Source organism: Rhodnius prolixus, unplaced genomic scaffold, assembly GCF_049639745.1.
Source record: "Rhodnius prolixus isolate KJV_2025 unplaced genomic scaffold, Rpr scaffold_1, whole genome shotgun sequence".
NCBI lineage: Eukaryota > Metazoa > Arthropoda > Insecta > Hemiptera > Reduviidae > Rhodnius > Rhodnius prolixus.
In genome coordinates, this window is record NW_027411581.1 from 244,969 (window position 1) to 261,868 (window position 16,900).

The 16,900-nt window shown below is 34.3% G+C and overlaps 1 protein-coding gene across 5 annotated transcripts in view; it reads left to right on the plus strand.

Moving 5' to 3' along the window:
• Window positions 1-16,900, plus strand: part of LOC141451700 (prostaglandin E2 receptor EP3 subtype) — a 42,112-nt gene continuing 25,212 nt past the window's right edge. For 3 of the 5 annotated variants that reach the window (XR_012457041.1, XM_074123262.1, XM_074123240.1), the window contains exon 1: window positions 1-160. The gene's annotated coding sequence lies outside the window, so the exon portion shown is untranslated. Of the gene's footprint in view, window positions 161-11,872; window positions 12,544-16,900 lie in introns of those variants that run through there. The other 2 variants (XM_074123251.1, XM_074123274.1) reach the window with 2 other exon arrangements.

The following is a 16,900-nucleotide window of genomic DNA, read 5'->3' on the forward strand; positions in this document are numbered from 1 at the left end:
TGCGGCAGTGATGTAAGTAGTTTTGGCGGCCAGCAGATTGACAGATCCCGTTTTGTATGTAAGTGATGACTTGAGTTGGCATTGTTGCGCTCTGATCAGCACTGTCCGCCACTCAGTGTTCCGTGAGGCCCTGCTGCAGTCAGCTACAATCTGAATACAGGTAATCATCTATATTTTAGGAGAATACTCGGTAGTAGCTTTTAAGTTTGCAAAGAGAAAAATCAGGTTGGAACACTTACATTACTTCCTGCTATCGCATTTTGGACTAAGAAACTTATAATATGTACAGTTAAAATAGTTTCAATATTACACATTATAATAGAATGATTGCGTTACGATCCCAATAGGGAATTTTTGTGAGATCTTTCGTGTTCATTAATATAATTACATGAAAGTAGACTGAAACCGAAAGAGAAGATCCTTACCTCTATCCTCCGTAAGAAACCTCGTAAATATTATTACCTATGAAAATGCTTCAAATATATGTATGTAACAGTCCTAGTTAGTCGAAGGTTAAAGAAAATCATTGGAACCATTTCCGAAAAGAATTGATAAAAACTTAGAATCTCTTAAGGAATTTTACGCTTCAATTTTACGGCTGATTTTGTTCAAGTGCGTATTGTCGGGTCCTAACCTTAAGTTCTAAATTTCTAACTTTCTTTGATTTTTACTTTTTTAGTCATTTTACATACATATAACCTCCTTAACAAAGACTTACCGTTCAAAAAGTTAAGTTTAAGGGTTGATTAAACGACAAAAGGTACACGAATCTGCTTTGTGTATCTTTTGGCGTTTAATCAACCCTTATACTTAACATTTTAAACTGTAAGTTTTTGTTAAGGAGATTTTGTTCAAAGAAATAAAATAAATTGTTTAGGAAAGCGCTGAACCAGTTTTCTCCAAAGTTGGAATTTTACTTAATTCTTATGAAAGAAAAGATAATGTTTTTGCTTGAATGTTTCTGAACAATTAGTTTAAGGAAGTTTAGGATTCTTCTCACTCAGCTAGAAATGGGCACTGATAAAGTAAAACAAAAATAAATTGGTATATTATTAGATTAATTTTTGGTCCTATTTTAATTAGAATTCAATCGACTAAATTGATTTAATTAACTAAACCCCTAGCTTTTTTACTTAAGTCGAACCATGTTTTTGCGAGACCATCCTCGACAATCGTTTCTTCTCCGATTGATACTTTCTCAGTTTCTGCAATATTTCGATTTTTTTTTCTTGCTGATTCATCAGAGAAGTCTCGTTTACAACTACCATTGTAAAACCTTATGTTATTTGGAGAGGTTAGGACTACACTTACTAAGATAATCTTTTCCTTCTTTATTTAAACTTCTTAAAAAACGTATGAGTCATTTTCTTTTTATCACATCAAGTTTGTTTTTAAAAACTTAGTACTTCATTGGAGCATATTGTGCTAAACATCTTTTTTGTGGTACTACATACATACATACATGTGTTGTAATTTTGGTTCCTTTTCTCTGATGATCAAGTTTAGTATTATTTATTATATCCAAAACGGTACATTTTTCTTTTTTTTCTTGATTAGAATTACTCATGCGCACATATAATAAATATAACGCAAGTAATAAAGATACATACATTTAAAATTGAAATATATTGCTTCCATTTATACGCAAATTATACTATGAGCACACTATCATTCATAGGGCCATAAAGCTAAGTGTCAAACTTATTACAAATAGAATCTTCAATGGTACGGTTAGAACTGCGACAATTCGCTCTGTGTATGAAGTCAATTTTATATTGTTTAAATTTAAATATTTGTTATATACGGAAAGATCTTTTTAGCTCTTTACAGCAGAGTTATTTTTATTAAAAACTTCATAACAAGAGGAAAGTTATTTATAAAACTTATAATTTAATAAACTACTGGTTAGATATGTCAGATAACAAGAGTTCAGTGGTGGGGGAAGCAAGTATTGTTGGTGAGGGACAATTTAATGTTACTGCTTTGCTGATAAATAGACTTGAGGCCCTTACCTTTGAAATCTCTTCGCTATGTAAGTTTATTAAAATTGAATGGCGAAATTAAAGTTTGAAAAAAGAAAATACGAAAATAAAAAAAATTAATAATTTCACTTAAGCAACAGTGTAATGAAGTAATGATGCTCTTCAAAATTAACTTACATACTATGATGGAATAAAATTATTAAATATTCTAGAAAAAAAAGCACAAAATATTATGTTCATATTTAGAACTATTTATGAGACTGTTGAGTTTGATTTTGCAGAAAGTAAAATACCTTATTTTGCCACATTAATAATAAAACGCTTTTGGGCCCGACATTTGTAAAATATGTGAGACTTTAGGATATGGTGGAGTTTTTGAGGTTAAAAAAAGAAAAACACAAATTACTAACCGCCGAATTTTGTTCTATACAGCCTTTGACACCCATATACGGTACATACATATCTCGGAATTGCCTTCTCCTACCAATGCTTAACTTTTTAAAAATTGAAAAATAGTACAAAGCAAGTGTAATCCTAAATATATTTTGTTTATTAACAATAAAATTATAGTAGGCTAAAAGACTAATTCTCCTGTTACTTTTATTCCACGTCAACAAGATATTAAACAAACTACTAAGGAAACGTTACGATTTTTCATCGAAAGCAAAATTCTCAAATGAAGAAATAGATGACGCAAGGACTGACACATCGGATGCTAGCAGAAGGGAGAGAACTAACAAACGTAAGTATGGCTCGCGAGTTACTTTATCACAAGGTTTGTTGGTATCTTTTTTATCACAAATAAAAAAACAAGTAAAAGGTCTTTATAAAGATGATACATTGTTTAAAATATTATTTCGGAATATTGAAGGATATTGTAACAAGTTATTCAATTTAGATCGCGAATTAATTAAATTTTTGATGAAAATTTTGTTTATATAGCTTCATTAGGCCACAGTGGCTTTCTAATTATACAGTATTTATGTCGAAAGTCTTAAAAACTAAGGATAAAGGAAGGCCAAGTGGCGGTTCAAAGAAGTTTGTCAATAAAGATAAATGTGACAACACATGATTACCCAGTTTTGTGTTTGATTCTTTAATGGTCGTAATTGGCTCCCGGTTTTGGATTCAGACATCTGTATTTTGTTATTAGAAGACCTACTGTTCAATGTAAAAACCCGCGGTAGTTTATAAAATATTACAATGTTTTAATACAAGAATCGAGAATATAAATCAATCGATCTCAGTCATATCATTAAAGGTAGGAGATTAATCAGTTACAAGGAAGGAAATGGGTTTTTGGTCCTGAATGGCAGAACATTCAGTTATAATATCTCTCAGTCTCTAATTTTTCTGCCGGGGGTGTGAGCATTGTGAACACAGTTCGGATTTCACTGGGTGATATATGATGATATGGTAGTTTCGAGCCAGTCCGAATTTTCTTCTCAATTGCCTTTATTGCTGTCCTTAAATTTGGGTGTTTGACCAAATGAGAACAAATGTATCGAAATTGAAAAATATTCTCTTTGTATGAGCGAAGAAAACAAAGTTAATTATTTGACCTTTTAAATCAAACGAATAACATCAGACCTTCTAATACGCTTGATGGAGACAGAAGGTGGTACAATGAGAATTGCAGAGGTGCGAAAAGAAATGTTAAAAGTTCCATTAAAGATTTAAAGTTAAGCCTCTGTGCCCACGATAAATAAATAAGTTGAATTCACCAAAAGTAAAAAGTTGTATAAAAACATAATCAAACAAGCTAAAAAGAATGATTATAATCAGCTACTAGAAAATCTGTCATAATGCCAGTGACTCAAAACAGTTTTGGTATTCGCTAAAACAATTCAGACCAAACGTATTTTTGGCCATTCCGGTCATTCTTAGCGTTCCATAGACACATTTACTCTAATGATTAATTGTTGGTTCTTGTCATTTTGTTAATACTGATCTTACATTGGACAGTGACATCACTTTACTTGAATTACAGTCAGCCGTTGCAGCTAGTAAACAAGGTAAAACTGTAGGTTCGGATAAATTAACATAGAACTGTATAAAATTATTCCTGCTTATGGGAAAACTATCTTCTAAATCTTAATTGCATTTTAAAGAAGGAATTAGGGGGAAGTTCTGATTTTCCACTTGTATAAGAAAGGAAATCCCCAAAGATCCAAATTCCCACAGAGGAATCGCTTTAATAAATACTGTCGTAAAGTTGTTCACATCTACGCTCAGAGAATCATTAAGTGGGCATATTTTAACAATGCACTTCCAAAAGAACAAATTGGTTCCTCGGCCTGTCTGAGGTTGCATAGATTGCATATTTATATTAAATACAGTTATTAATATTACCTTTCAGCAAAACTAGGGAACTCTTTTTGTGAGTTTTATTGACAAATCAAACAGGCATTTGATTCGATGGATTACTCCAAATTATGACGCAAGGTGTACCACTATGGAGTAAGCAGTGCAGTTATAGAAACCTTAATAAGCTTACAAGGTAACGCAGGACTTGTTTTGAAGAATGGAACAAAGGATGAAACTGTGAACATCATACAGGGCGTTTGGCAGGGGGCTTTTCAAGGCCCTTGTTATTCTCCCTTTTTACTTGCGATTTGTTGTCACATTTTACGGCAGTAGTCCCTTTGGAATCCATTTCGGACTAACAAAGAACTGGTTGGAATACTTTACGCGGATGATCTCGTTCTTCTTGATAACTGCTGGTCGGGTGCTCAGAAGAAAATAAAAATTTTATCATACAATTGTGGTACGAACTTATTCACAGTTAATATCTCAAAAACTAAAGTAGAAATATAAGTCTCTTTATTAAAATAGAGAAAAAATAGAATTTTGTAAATCTTTCAATTATTTAGGTGTTCCTTTTCTCTTCTGGAAAATTTTCTTTGACAGCGGATTCTTTTGTTAAAAAAGCCAATTTAGCATCAAGTAAAGTGAGAGACATCTTGGTAAGATCTAAATTCTACCAAGTAAATATCTATGGATACCAAGTCATAGTTGTTGAGGGCCTTGGTAAAATCGGTACTACTTTACTGTGCGAATGTAGGGTCCTTCGAATTATCAAAAGTTAGAAGTTGTATTTTTCATTTGGCTCGAAATACCCCTAATCATTTTGTCCGTTTAGAAACGGGAACTAGTCGTATAGAAAATGAGATTCTTATAAAAATAGTTAAATGGTGGCAAAAGGTCCAAATTATGAGTGACGTTCGCCTTCCAAAACTGCATGAACAAACTGTCCGAGCTAAGCGAAACTCGCCGTAACCACACTAAGCACAATTGGCTTTCACAACTAAGACAGAAACTAGCCACAATTGGAGTAAATTATATATTAGTAAATGAAAATACTAATTCTTCTTTAAATCTGGTTTGAAGTTTATATCTGAAAAAATCAGGAATCACACTTTATCGGAAGACATGGATTTAGTTATTAATTCTCGCTTCAATAATAATTATAGATTAATCAATAGCCTGACAGGAAAAGAAAACTATTTAAAACTTGGAAATAGTATGAGCAAACAAAGTGTTATTACCTAGCTACGGTTGTGCTAGCCTAAATACTTAATTTTTTTAAAAGGTGAACTGTATCGCTTTAATGAATTTGTAAATTAGAGAGTGCAGACGATCTGCATAATTGTCCTATGTATAGGAAGAAAAATTGAGAAAAATACATTTTAGTAAATATAACTGTAACAATAGTGATCAAATACTGCACGATTGTTACTGATGATGTGAGCAAAATAAATGACGTTTACTATTTTATTTGTCAAGCTTTATTTGAAAATTAGAAAATTTATTATAGATGTGCAACGAATAGTTGATAGATTTCTAAAAAAAAATGGCCTACGCCCATTAAATGTATGTACGAGTAGTATGTGTGTATATATGTTTACATATTTTTTAAAATTCAATGGAGAATATTCTACGTTGTGCTGATTACACGCAGTTTATCAATAATTTATTTTATTATTATTTTATTCTATACGCTCCTTTTTCATTATTATTAGTTTCATTTTCCATTTTTGAAGTATAATAATGTGTTGTATGTTAGTTCAGTTCTTAATATGTAATTTCAGTTTTCCCAATTAGTTTAGTTTTAATTATTTTTTCTTTATTAATAAAATTCATTTGGAGTGTTATTTTTTGAGTATTTTATAATTTGTAACTTTAATGTAATTTGTGAACCAGGCTCACGAGCTGTAAAATTTTGTGTTCTAAACCCAAATAAATATCTAATCTCAATAGAATCTTTCATAGGAGCAAAGAAAGTTTCTAGGTTACTCTTTTTGCGGTATAACTCTCTTTATCTGAGTGGAGAGCATGTCAGTGATAATACTCTCTATGTAATATTCGAGAGTGAATCTGTCATCATGAACTGAGAGTACATCGCGAGGCTCCTAGCATTTTAAACTCTGATGAGAGTGATTTGGAAGTGGGGAGGTGATAAATGATCACAGGAATTGAAATGAGAATGTAATTTTGATTGAAAGTTAAGACAAATAATGGAGCGTTAACGATGGTGGGCAGAATTTTAGATTGAATACATTTATCTTTCAATAACAACCGCAGTGAAGATTGTGAATTTTATGAATGATCAACGTTGTAGAAAATCAGTGGTACCCTAAATTAGACCACTAGAATTATCAAGGGTAATAGAAAGGTAGAAAGGGTAATCAAGGGTAGAGAAATAAAAGTTGCAAAAATCGCTGGAGCGGTTCGTTCTGTAAACGGTTATGCAGGTAGAGGGATTTTCGCCGCAAATTCAGTCGCAGACCCTTGGAGTTGCCAAACAAAACATTTAATTAATTCAATTTAATTTAATTAGTGCTTGCAAACCACGTACACTTTCTAAAGATCACTTTTATGAATGAATTATATCTCGAAACTAAGATGGAAAATTCGACACCATCATCATACTTTCTCTCAGTTTGGAAAGAGTAGGTAAATATAACTTTTTTATAACCGATGAATTAATTTTTTGATGTGTACGCTTTAATAAAACATTTTTTGTGGTTTGTAGAAGCTTAGCTTCTCTAACTAATAATTATGTTATAATTAAAACAACCAGGAATAACATTTTGTAATGTTATTTTAATGTTGATCTGGTAAAAAAATAAATTAAAGCAAAGTAAATATCAATAATTTTCTTAATAATATTAAATGAACGGCGAAGAAGCGCTAAATTATTGGTTTGCTGCTGATTTTATTTTCCAGGGCCCTGCTCATGTGATCACTAAACGAGAATTTCAGGTGATGCGCGCTGCAAAATGCAAATCTATCCTTAGCAGCAAAAGTAAAGTTTAAAAAATTGCAGATGCCCTAGATAATTTGCTATCACCTTTCATAGACCATCTTGCAATCAGCAGACCTCCAAATGTTTTTAAATAAGCAATCAAATTCGTTTTCCGTATCGCACTTCGGAGCTGTGCAGAATAGAATCAGTTATAATGTATGCTTTGGTAGATGTATGGCTCTGAGACTTTCTGACTGTTTAAAATTCTTAGTGAATCCTCTATTGTTACCGCATAAGTTGATCTGTGACCATGAACATTCTTTTTACTTTATAATGTTCTTCATTGTGAATTTAGTTACTTAATTAAACATTATGGGGGGATTACTGCAGCAGGTTACAGCAGCACTTGCATTAGATCACGACTTAAGAGACCACTGTACCAAACATGACCCCAAAACATCTCTGACATACGAGTCGAGCGCTGGCGATTTAACCACATTTACGAGTTCACTTTTATTCAAACTGAGAATTTAAATTAAAGGTAGTTATATACTAACTTTATTATACATATATACAGGGTGGCCAGAGTTATATGCTCCACCCACTTTTTTTTTTTAAACGGCGGAAAATTTCGAAAAATAGAAAACACGTATTTAATCATTTCTAGCCCAGTTTATTTTCAGTGATTGACCCATTTTTTTAAACCCCAATATCCGAGATACAGCATCCAACTTTTTTTTCAAATGGAACGTTACATTTTTCAAGTCAAGATCTAGGCAGGCTAGAGTTATTCGTTCCAGATATTCTATTCGACTGAAGCCACGGGATTAAGGATACTGTACACTTTATTTTTTAGATATCCCACAAAAAATAGTCCATTGGGGTTAAGACCGGGGATCGAGGTGAGTATTGGGTGGGACAATGAGTTCCTAAGCACTTTTCATGGATATTTCTGCCCAGGTAACGTCGAACAATTCTCGCATTATGTGCCGGGCAACCATCTTCTTAAAAATACATATCTAGCCGACGTTGTCTCTACATTCCTCTGAACATCTTAAGCAGAACTGGAAAAATGTCTCTTAAAAAAAGTTAGATACCTTGCACCAGTTAAGTTCTCTCTGTAAAAGTATGGGCCGATTAGTTTATTTCCTAAAACTCCACACCAAACTTTTGTAGAAAATACAACCTGAATGTCGAATAACTCTAGCCTGCCTAGATCTTGACTTTGCCACCATAAGTGCTGCTACAAGCAGAGCGTGGGAGTCCAGAGTTTTGGCTTGCCTATCCGTTGATGGTGCCCAATTTGAACAGCTTCTTTTTTAAAAAATTAAATATGCAAAAAAAAATATAACGTTCCAATTGGAAAAAAAAGTTGGATGCTGTATCTCGGTATATTGGAGTTTAAAAAAATGGGTCTATCACTGAAAATAAACTAGGCTAAAAATGATTAAATACGTGTTTTCTGTTTTATCGAAATTTTCCGGTGGAGCATATAACTCTGGTCACCTTGTATACAGGGTGAACCAGTAAGTATTGTCCATAGGCCTACTGTGTGTAGTACATCTAAAGTGGAGTTCAATGACGTATTGGCCAACTTCATATTTTCCACCGTTCTTGAGTGACGTCACTCTAAATTTTTTCCCCAAAATCATTACTTTTTTCCAATAAAAATGTTATTACTCAGAAAGTTTAAGTCCGAATTAGATTCTGATGATACGGTTAGAAAGACAGATAAATTTTCTAAAAATTGATACCATTTTGAAACATAAGTTATTCTCCAAACAGCCTCGATCTTCCTCCGAATGCTGGAAAAATAAAAGTAATCGAAATTTTTAAGAAAACTCATTAGGCCCTTACGTGATCATTATCAGACCTAGGTGCTGAAAGTGTCCTTGTTTAATGGGTTTTCAAACGGTATATCATTTTCCAGGATTCCTTTTATCTTCGTATGAGAAATTACGTTTGTTTTACAAGAAAACGTGTTCACGAGCACTCAAGAGTGTTAGTTATCCAGCTGTTTAATTCATTGAAAACTCTTTTAGATGGACCAATAGTCAATTTTAAAGTAGGCTGTCTTTAAATAAGAAAGTCAAAGGTCACAAATTGTCTATCTTTTTGAAATATTTGAGAAAATATTAGGAAATATTTTAAACAAGTACTATTTTTATAAACAAAAATTCATATGTACTTACTCCAAATTACAATTTCACACACAACTACACCGTTGGAAAAGAAAAGAATGTGAATAAACCTTAAACTTTTTTTTTTTTTAAGTGCTATTTGTGACCTTTGACTTTCTTATTTTAAGACAATCTACTGTAAAAATTGATTACTGGCCCATCTAAAAGAGTTTTCAATGAATTAAACAACTTGATAACTAACACTGTTGAGTGCTCGTGAACACGTTTTCTTGCAAAACAAACGTAATTTCTCATACGAAGATAAAAGGAATCCTGGAAAATGATATACCGTTTGAAAGCTCATTAAACAAGGAAACTTTTATAAAAAGTGCCAGCACCTAGGTCTGATAATGATCACGTAAGGGCCTAATGAGTTTTCTTAAAAATTTCGATTACTTTTATTTTTCCAGCATTCGGAGGAAGATCGAGGCTGTTTGGAGAATAACTTATGTTTCAAAATGGTATCAATTTTTAGAAAATTTATCTGTCTTTCTAACCGTATCATCAGAATCGAATTCGGACTTAATTCTGAGTAATAACATTTTTATTGGAAAAAAGTAATGATTTTGGAAAAAAAATTAAAAGTGACGTCACTCAAGAACGGTGGAAAATATGAAGTTGGCCAATACGTCATTGAACTCCACTTTAGATGTACTACACACAGTAGGCCTATGGACAATACTTATTGGTTCACCCTGTATATATTCTCGTGTGTATATATATTTTTTTTTTTTATATATTTATGGGGCAGAAAGTGAAAATAATTGCTACAATATCATTTGGATATATTGTGAACGTTTCTCTTGAAACATTATTGGAGAGTACTGAGATCTGAGAGGCGGGTTTGGTAAGATAGGAGGGTTAGAAAATCGAAGGGCTCCAAAATCCATTCATAAATGATAGAGAGAAACTGCCAGTTGCTATTACCATTAGGTGATAAACACTTGGCGGAAAATTGGTGAAATAGAGTTACTGTAAGAACTGCAGCCAAAGTCCTGGAATTATCTCCTTTTCGCTAACAGATTCACAACTGCTTTTATACCAGCATTTTACTTATGAGATTTTTAGGCTTACTACGGTAATCCGCCATCAGCAATCAATTTCTTAAGGTATTTTGAAAATTATTTTAATCAGTAATTTTATTATAGTTATTAATTTTCTTATGAGAAATAGACGTGAATAGAAAACTGGAGGACGGAGTCCTTTGTTATCACTTTTGAACAGTCACCAGACTTCCAAAAGGTAGTTAAATTAATTCTAAACAAAATTTATGTAAGAATAATCTTAATTTCTGGATGGTTCTATTATACAAACTTTTTTTATTTTGTAATTGGACAGTCATCTACAGGAGGGATTTTAAGAAATATTTAAATTACCTTTCTCTGATAACCAATTGACAAATGGAAACAAGATGCCAAATATAAGTTACCTGCGAACTTGAGATATTCTGTTACACACTCACAAGGTTTAGATTTAGATTTTGAAAGGTGGGACGAGACCCATGCCCCACGGCACCACAGCCACCAGAGGCTTATTGTGCCTTCCCACTAAGTCTAGTAGCTGAAACCTCCTCTTCTGAGAAGGTTGAGGGCTTTCCCTATCAGTTCCTTCTGCACTATAATCTCCTTTGGTCTCAAGGTACCAAAGATATCGTAGCGCAGTCTCAACGCAGAGGCCATTTGTTCCTCTTCCTGGCACAATCTGCACAACGGTTCTGAGCTAATAAGCCCTATCTTGTGCATGTGCTTTCTGAATATCCCATGCCCTGTGAATAGGCCTGTAACCAGAGTAATCTGATTTCTGCCCAAACCCAGAGTCTCTTTGGTTCTTTGTTTACACAGCAAGGGCATGACACTCTTGCCGTGTTTGACCCCAGGAAGCATCACCCTGTTCTTTTCATGTTCTCTCCAGATCCAATCTCTGAGAGCCTCACGAACTGCACCCTTGGTTACACATTCACAAAATAGTAGAATAATAACAAATTGTAAGGGAAGGGATTAGCTGATTAGCGGAGATCATCGGTACGTATCCCTTGAGATCTGCTGGCACTCAGATTTTCTCTTCCTAGGAGCTTCTTAAGCTCACTATTCGGTGATGGACAGGGCTGTCTTCTATGAGAGAACACTGTCTGAAAGCCAGCAGTGCCCTGGGAAAATCTCCGGGCGCCAATAACCTCAGATGTTGACGCACCTTACAAAAATTAATAATTTAAAAACAAATTGTAGAAAGGGATTTTTTTTCTTTTACTTACTTCCATTTTTACAGTGATGGCTAACTTCAATCTTGACATTTTCACTATCAGCATTTCACAAAAAAAAAAAAAAAATCGATTTGAAGCCCCTCGTAAATTTTTTTTATTAATTTTTATAACAATTATTTTCTGTAAACATGTCTATCGTTCTGCATACATCTAGATCTAAACTCTTGATTGAAATATTTTTCCGTGAGTTGAAAGCATTTCCTTCTACAGGGATATTTTATTGGTCCTTACTACTCCTTAATCCCAAACACTCATCCCAACACGTCTGTAACGTTTTTAATTTCTCTCCTAAGTAGCCATTTCTATAAGTTTTATCACCTACACTTTGCTATTGTAAATTAAATACATTGCTTAAGTTGCGCATTTACAGATAATGCGCAGAGATTATCACTGAAACTATGGTAAGTCAGAATGGAATGTGGAGTTAACGTTATAGCAAGTGAATTGTTTGTGAGAACAAGTGTTGGTCAGGTGTAGATCCAGTAAATGGGCAAGCGAGAGATGTCAGAAGCCTAATTCTCCCTAGACTTCTTCTCAGTCGGACCTTCAGTGGAGGGGAGAAGGTTTAGGGAATTACAGTGTCTGGTGGTATGCAGCCGAGCCAATAGAGTGCTACAGTTCCTAGACAGGCGCCCACTGTCCTAATTCTAACAGTTCTAGTAGTTCTCTTTGGTGAAGTTGGCCAGCATAACCGCTGAACTAGTGTGACACAACGTAACCTACTAGATCTTACGTAGTTTCTTTCCTTGGATTAATAATGTAGCTCTATCACCACACAGGCAGAAGGCTACGGTTTGCTATACCCTCGAGGGGTGGAGTAGCACTCAACGTACATTTACTGGATGAATGTACCCAACATTCAATATGTCAGAGGTAAGTTTATTTTGCATAGGTGTGTTTTATTTTTAATACCAGACCGAGTATTATAACGTTCTCATAGATGGCCCAGAGAAGTATTGCGTCGTGTCCTACTTTAGTATTTCAGTTTATCACCGGAAATTCATGCCCTGAAGTGCAGAAAAGTGTTTTAATGGTCTGCGTACTAGAATATTTCTGTGAATTGCTAGCTGAAAATTAAATCTCTAGGATGCTCTAATAGTTTTATTTGAGTACACCGCAGGGACCCCTACATATTCATAGTTCTTAATTACATCAAGAGGTAAACTACTAAATTCCCAATAAGCTATAAACATACAGGTGTCCACTTAACCTTATATTCTAATTTTAAGTCCATGTAACCGAAAATCTGAGTAGTGTTATTTTGGCAGCGAGAGTTTGATTTAATCAATCATTTCACATGTAAAGAAAAGAATGTTAGACGCTGCACGTGGATTCGGTAGCGTATTCTGTTTAGGGGGCCACCTTCACAGTCCTCGTTAATTTTGCTATGAGTTTCGGGCCCTCTTAAAAAATAGCAATCTCCGAGGAAGAGGGATCGCCGCTTTTCTTGCTGTGATGAATAATAAAGTGGTGCTTTTACTATTTCCTAGCTTCTTAATAAAACTTGCAAAATAAAAATATCAAGCAAAAGCAATTCTATTTCATCTGAGATACACATGTTGTATGTGTTATCGGCAGAGGCATTTTATCAAATTGACTAAAATACTAGTTGGCAGCTGTTTAAGAGTTTATGTATATCTTGGACTAATGTTTTCTTCTGGTTGATAGGAGCAAAATGGGCTTTGATTAAGATAGATTTTGTGCTTATACTCGATCCATGAAGAGTGTAGGTGTGGAAGATGTAACTATTATGTTTGCTCTTAATCTTTCCAAGACTTTAGGAAAGAATTTCTTGGAGTCTCTCCTTTGCTCGTATTTTGCCATGCTGTATTCCAATCATGTAAGTTTGCAGCCAGTTTCATTGTATTCCAATCATGTAGTTGTGTGTCATGTTTTAGGGTATCTATTTTAAGTCGAAGAGAAGATAATATCGAAAGGGCTTCCTTAGCTAATCTATCAGCCCCTTCGTTATCTTGTGATTCAGCCTGCGCCTTAACCCAGCCTAATTTAACTTTTCTGCCTCATTCCTTAAGTTGGGTTGAGTTTTTTGTGTATCTTCTATTTGAGGATTGTAACTGTTAATCTCTGTTATCGAGCTAAGTGGCTCCAGTGTATCAGTCAGTCTAACAAAGCAAGATGTGAGTTCGGTTTATCCATTTCAATGAATTGGTTATGGTGTGCTCTTCCTCCTGACTGTTGATGCAGAGCTTGTACAGTTTGTACTTTGATTGGCTGGAATATTTTATTACCTTCATTAAAAACGATGAAAGCGCACTCAACATTGTCTTCACTCTTGCTCCATCTGAAGTCATAATAGTAGTTCGGTTTGTGTCTGCGTTAACAATTTCCGTTTCAGCTACACAACTCCGTTCGATCAGTTCTTGTAGTTAATGGGTTTGTCGCATCCAGCCGCTATGAATGCGCTTTTTCGTAACCTATGCTGATTAGAAACAGCCCATTTATCTGTTTTAATTTAATGCCAGTTAGTATGATATCCAGCAGGCTTGGTAGCAGGTAGGATATAGGCCGCTCAATTGAGCTTTCCCTCAATAGTTTCTCAGCTGTTTGCAATTTGTTAGTTTGTCATTTTTATTAGGCCTGGCGTTAGTCTGGTAGACTAGACGTGAAAAGATTTAAGGCGATTTCTAGTTATTTCTACCTTCTTAAAACTGCAAGATTCTGTCTAGGTAACCTCTCAGGTGACTTTTAGGTAGGTAACTCACGAATTAAAAGAAGTTAGTTGAAACCTTTAGGGAAAGACCTAAAAACTCGTATCCGAAGCATTTTTTTTTTTTTTATCGATCCAGGAATAGTTCAAAATTAAATAAAAAAATTTCACAATTTGAATTAATGGTAAAATATATTCTATTCACTGACACGACTAGATTCTTATTGTAACATTGCAATAACACTGACGGCAACCTAGCTATAAAAATACATTAATCAGAAGTATCTTAAATAAAACTCCATCTATACTCTTTAAACCATCTGTTCTCGTATTCAACAATATTACATACTTGATTTAGTAACTTTTGTTTGGAATAATTATTCAAGCAACATTTTGAGAACGGAAATTAGTTTTTAGTCGAAATTTTATTGAAATTCCAATTTTGAGAAAATGTGTAAGTTAGGAACTGGAGAATGGCTGTCAGTTGAACTCGTGAGATGTTCGGGGCAGATTGTTCAATAAGGGTGAGACAAACTAAACGTTTAGAGAATCTAGTTCAATTTTCGCAATATCGTTAGGGGAGTGACCCTTTCACAGTAAATATTTAGGTTAAGCCAGTGATTGTGAAATTTAAACTAAATAAGACTGTGGTGAACTAATTGGTCCAAAGATGAAGAATTTAAACAAAGCACTCAACAAAGATAAGGAGTTATCAAATATTTGTCCGCGCTATTAATATAAATCAATCACTAATCTGGGATAGTGACACTGAGATAGAGGCCTTATCGCTCTTCTCTTATACTTGGAATAAATAATTTTAATTCTGCGTTCCCATCTCAAGTCCCTAAATGGTTAAATCGCGAGTTAATTTGAAAAACATAAAAAGTTATGTGGTATGAATGCTCCTACGACTCGGCGATAGTTTGGTTGGAGTGGTTATGAGTTCGGTCTGTTTTGGGCGGGAGATCCTCAATTCGAGATCATCATGTACTAATTTTAATTTAGTGGTTAAATTTTCATAGTGAAATATAAGCTTTCGCTTCCAATCACGACTGTAGGAAGTTAGGCCCCAAAAAATAATTGGTGATAACTTTTACTCACAGGACTGTCTCCAATAACAATTCTCAATCTTCAATTCACAGCTTAGTTTTCTAGTAGTTATTTTCCTTAAATTCGGACTTGTGGTTACATATGTAATTCTAATTGTATTTGGCAAGTTATGAGCCTTATTTTACCCTGAAACGCCATTTTCAATAGAAGGAGGTATTCCAACTACGTTTAGAGAACATCGTCGCAGTCAGTTTTGGAAAAAGCTAGGCTTCTTCAATAATTTTCATCAATCACCGGATAATTGAATAATATTTAAGTTTTATTAACTTTGCTAATTCTTCCCTTAAATTTTATAGCCTACTCAAATCATTCAGCCATTGCAACAGGTATTTCTTTTTACTGGCAAGTGTCAGCTTTTTGAGAATTCACAATCCTCTCCACGTAACCCGACAACCTCAACCTCCACGTTTCACCTACACTATCATGCTCGTTTTTACTGGAATATTAATTCTTGGTAGGACTTAATTCTTCATGTATCGCATTCGTTTTCCCGTACTAAATACGGACGGGACCTTTCAAAAATTCGTACCTTTCAAAAAAATTTTCCAGATGCCCAATAGCCGGTCGCTTCTTTAGAAGCATCCAGATTTCGCTACAGAAATTGATAACTTTCCTTAAGACCGTTCAATTATTACTTTGGTTCTCAGGACAGCTGTTTCGAGCGAAAAATGTTCTGAAATGTCCAAAAATATTTATTTATTCGCCGATATTCCTGCTCTTATGTCCATATTGACTTCGTTTCTGTTCGTGAACAAACTCATTGACCTCTTCAATTTTATTGCTTCTGGGTTGTTTCTTCTGGGAGTCTGAATATTTTTAGTTTTGCCTTCCTAAAGGAAAATTTTAAAAATCTATCCAAGTTCTTTAGCTGCCGCTGAGACTTCTTCGAAAGCTCTCTTAAGAAGGCCGAAAGGAAATGGCATCGTCGGACGTCATTTGTTAGTCCGGCCTATTATAGTCGTAAATGGTTCCTCCAAGTTTGCCACTACAGCACACTCTTCATTGAAAAGCCGTTCTCCTTGGCCTGTTTCTTCTGTCGCGGAATTAATCGTGTTAAGATCTACATTCTACCTCTTACAGGTACACTTTTTTACCGTTTTTGTTCCTTCAAGAATCTTTTCAGTTGACACCATGTCCTAACATCTTATTTTTTTATTTAATTTACTTTCTCTTCTTAAGACATGTCCAGGTGGCCAATCTGCAACAATGTTTAATTCCAATCATGAAAGGATAACTACCATTCTGTCCTCTGAAACTGCCTACATCCTTAAAACCATCAACGTCGAGAATCCACCGATGCGTGATCAGATTAAATTCTCATTTCCATTCGGAGACATCCACTTCTCCTTTTAAATTTCTATATGTTAGAAATCTTTGGTTACATACAACACTCTCTGCAACTTCGATAACTCTACTACCGTATCATTACATGTTTCATGCTTGTCAAAATGT